At 40.9% G+C, this 4,193-nt stretch overlaps 1 pseudogene; it reads left to right on the top strand.

Annotated features, from left to right (window-relative positions):
• The first annotated feature begins 3,274 nt into the window (after positions 1 to 3,274).
• LOC135642176 (putative germin-like protein 2-1) overlaps positions 3,275 to 4,193 on the top strand; it is a 970-nt pseudogene continuing 51 nt past the window's right edge.

The following is a 4,193-nucleotide window of genomic DNA, read 5'->3' as shown; positions in this document are numbered from 1 at the left end:
AAGAAATTTGTTAGAAATGGACGTTTTATTCGCATTTGGGAGGATACTTGGATTTCTTTTGTCCCTCTATTATTGTTGTCGGATTTTTACAGTGTATCAATTATGCATTCTGAATACTTGATTTTTAATTTTTTTAGTGGGCGGTAAATAGAATGTGGATTTGTTATATGCTGACTTTGGGAAAGAGTTGACTAATAGGATTTACTATATGGATTTATCTATTTGGCCATGCGATGATTTTTCATTTTGGAAGCTACACGTCAATGGTTTTATTTCAGTTAAATTGGACTATAAGTTTCTTAACCCTGTTTGTAGCGAGCTTACCGGTCGAGAGGACTAGTGGCGTCGTTTGTGAAAGCTGTCGGTGCTACCAAGAATTAAAGTTTTTGGTTAGAAATTTTTGCACTGTCGACTCCCCTTGGCAGATAGGCTTGCTCACATGGGTGTTTATGATACGTCTGCAGTGCCCTTTATGTGTTGCACTATCTAAATCATTTGATCACTGTGGGGTCTTTTGGAATCCAGATTGCACACAACTTTTATATTATATAGCTCTTAGCATGCTGGTTAGTAAATTTTGGAGGGGACAATCTGTTGCATGCTACGGTGGTAGCCACTGGATTGCGATGGCTATGGTGGACTCGTAACGAGGCTTTATATAATCAGTCTAGAACATCTTTTACTTCTCTTTTTATTGAATAATTGGGTCGATTTGGGCAAGGCAAAAATGTCTGATGACGGTAAACCCCCATCAGCTCCATTGGACTCTTCCTTCCGAGGGTTGGGTTAAATTGAATTATGATGATTCAGTAGGTGGACCAGGCTGAGAGAACTGGTTTTACTCTTCTTAACTACTTGGCTGAATCGATGTTAGTTGATTGCAGGTTTGTGGATCGAGGGGAGATCTTATTTTGCGAGGCAATAGCGATACTTGATGGACTGCATGCTGTCTATGCACATGGAATGGGACTCACTTGTCCTCATTAGAGTTTTGCAAAGGCAAACTTCCATACCATGGGCTGTGAGAAGCGTTATCCAAAGTATATGGTCCATTCGGTTAATTTTTTGATATTTATAAATTCTCTCAGACAATGGGCTACGAGTGTTTTGTATGCTTCGATAATTTAATAAAAAAAAAAATTTTATTTCAATCTCCTACACCTATAATTATTTTCTTCGTGTCGATCAAACGACGTATGTCCGACCCCATAATATAAATAATTTGAAAACTCGGGATTCATATAGTAGAAGTTGACTTTTGTGTTAATGTCAACACGTTATTCATGCACGTCGTATCCAACGTCGAATGTCGAAATGTTGACAATAGAAAGAATTTTAGAGTCAGCTGAATCGTTGGCTTATATGACTTTCAAGCATCTAGATTTAATGTTTCAGCAACTGTTTAACCTAGATTTAATACAGTAAAAGCTGAAGACGAGGGAGATCCTTTTGTTTCTTAGGGTTGAGATCGGCATCCAATTGTGTAACATTTATTAAATAATCAGATAAAGAACCGCATTGGATGGGCTTAAACATAATCACAGCATTCTATAATCAGTTATAATCAGATACATATGTTTGATCTATCGACTCATTCACAAGCGAAATTTGCTTAGAATTCTTTATGTACAGACCAAGTTTTCAAGCCATTGTATTTGAACACTCCCCCAGTCCTGAGAGATAAAACATCATCCTAATTGAATTTCTTACATTGACTTGTATGGTGGTCTACAACTTTCTTGGCTCCTTGTTGAGGATGAGATGTGATCTAAGATTAGAAAACACAATGTTAACATGGTGAACGGGTTTGTGTCTTCTTTTTTCTTTTTTTTGTGAGAATGCATGCAACGTTTCCATGACTACGACTGCCAGAATCTGGCAAAGTTTGCGTTTTCTTTTTGCTACTTACAAGACAAGAGGTCCCAAAGCATTAGAGCTGATAGAATTACAAGCCAAGTTAATTCTCATGTCTAACTCTCAATGGATGCTTGGTGAAAGGCTCAGAAATTTCCCAGAGATATCACTAGATAGGTCGGTGGTCCAGTCTTTGTTTCTTAGAAAATGGAATTCAAAGTCTTTGTTTTACTTATGTTGTAATTTGATAATTCAAGCGAGATAATAATAATAATAATAATAATAATAAACATGCCAAGTACTGATGCCTAAATCTCCAGTTAACGCCTGGTGACGGTCTCAGGTATTTCTCTAATGCCATCCTGATTTCTCAAAGTCTGGATAGGTTCATTGCATCCAAGTCACGGTGGAAAATGATTGAGCGTGCTGAGTTGAATACTTGTCTCGGTGTGGACTGCCCCTCCGTTATTTCTCAGAGTATTGAATCGTCAACATTTCATCCATTGTATTGCTTTCCTATCTTTACGTTTAGGTAACTCCCACATTTCATCTTATACTCTTCACGTTAATTGACGGAAACAGCAAGGAAGAGTATATGTGGGTGTCTGAAAGCCAAGAAAATTAATTGTGCGCATGACATTCGCTAAACATCTTGCACTTGAGCAGAAGAAATAAGGGCTCGAGTCCTTACCAACTAACATGGGTCACTCGACCTATCAAACTAGAATCTGATATCAGGTTATTTTCGTTTGCTTAAATTCGTTGACATTTGTATAAATGTGATGCGTCTTAATAATTTAAACTTTCTTGTTTTGTCTCTTAATTGAAAGGAAGGAACGAAAATTTCCATGCACAAGTATACGCCGACGAAGGTTCAGTACTTAACTTCCATGCTTGACAAGTGAACAAGGGGGGGCGTAAGAGCATTTGGCTGCCGCAGTGGAGTCTAGCACAGAAAATAAAGCAAGACAAATTGCTCAACTTCTTCCTCATAAAACGCTGGAGTAAAAAAAAAAAAAGTTATGATGCCACGATTTCATACTAAAGTTTCAGTGTAGAAGCATTCGCTGATAAAATTTCACAGGGTTGGTCCATAAAATAAATAGGTTGATGCCACCATGTGTGTCGTTAGTTGTGTCAATTGGCCATCCGCTAGTTGTTGCCACCGAGATATAGATGTCAAGAACGTGAGGCAACCAAGTAAGTGATACTAGAATAATGATTAGGAAGAATGGTAGATGTTTGGGAAGAAATTGCGCAGTCAAGATCTTCATCGGCTAAATTAGTCAGCACGGCAAGTCAAGGCCTTCATCAGCTAAATTAGTCAGCACATTGCCGTGAAGAATACAGACTCCATCAACCAGTTCACAATTGAATAGTACCTCGTAAGTTTCTATATATACATCCCGATTCTTGATGCCAGTTACAAAGAAACTTACATCATTTCATCTTGCTTTTTCAAAGAGAGAGCAGATGGCAGCTCGGATCATCCTCATTGTTGCTCTTCTTACCCTGTCTTCCTCTCGTGCATTGGCTTCTGATCCGAGTCCTCTCCAAGACTTCTGTGTTGCTGACTTCGACTCCAATGGTAGGCATGCATGGTTAATCTCGCAGCTGGGTCTTTGTGCATGTACTTGCTGAAGTTGCTACTTAAGCTTGTTCATCATGCATGCTGCAGTGTTCGTGAATGGATTCCCCTGCAAGGATCCCACGAATGTCACACCAGATGACTTCTACATCTCCGGCTTGGACAAGGTCGCAAACACCGACAACGATTTGGGCGCAAACATCACTCTGGTCAACGTGAACCGACTCCCAGGCCTCAACACCCTTGGAGTGGCCATGTCTCGCATCGACTACGCGCCCTTCGGTCTCAACCCTCCTCACTCGCATCCACACTCATCCGAGATACTGCATGTTGCGGAAGGAACGCTCTTCGCTGGCTTCGTCAGGTCCAACACCGAAGAGGGCAACATTCTCATCGCTAAGAAGCTGAACACGGGCGATGCGTTTGTGTTCCCCCAGGGCCTCATTCACTTCCAGTTCAATCTCGGGGACACTAACGCGGTGGCGTTCGCTGCCTTCGGCAGCCAGAGCCCGGGTCTCGTCACCATAGCCAATGCACTGTTCGGATCGAAGCCGCCAATTCCGGATTACATTCTTTCCCAGGCCGTGCAGCTTAGCAAGACGACCGTGGACTGGCTTCAGCAGCAGGAGTGGGTGGACATCGCTCGGGAATATTAACTTGTGCGACTTAGTATAAGGCAATAAAGATTGAATACTCCATGTCATGCATGCTTTAATGATTGTAACTCCGTTATATGGATTACCTCATGTAT

The sequence above is a fragment of the Musa acuminata genome, chromosome BXJ3-7 (genome assembly GCF_036884655.1).
Source record: "Musa acuminata AAA Group cultivar baxijiao chromosome BXJ3-7, Cavendish_Baxijiao_AAA, whole genome shotgun sequence".
In the NCBI taxonomy this organism is placed as follows: domain Eukaryota; kingdom Viridiplantae; phylum Streptophyta; class Magnoliopsida; order Zingiberales; family Musaceae; genus Musa; species Musa acuminata.
This window is presented reverse-complemented; position numbering and strand designations above follow the sequence as displayed.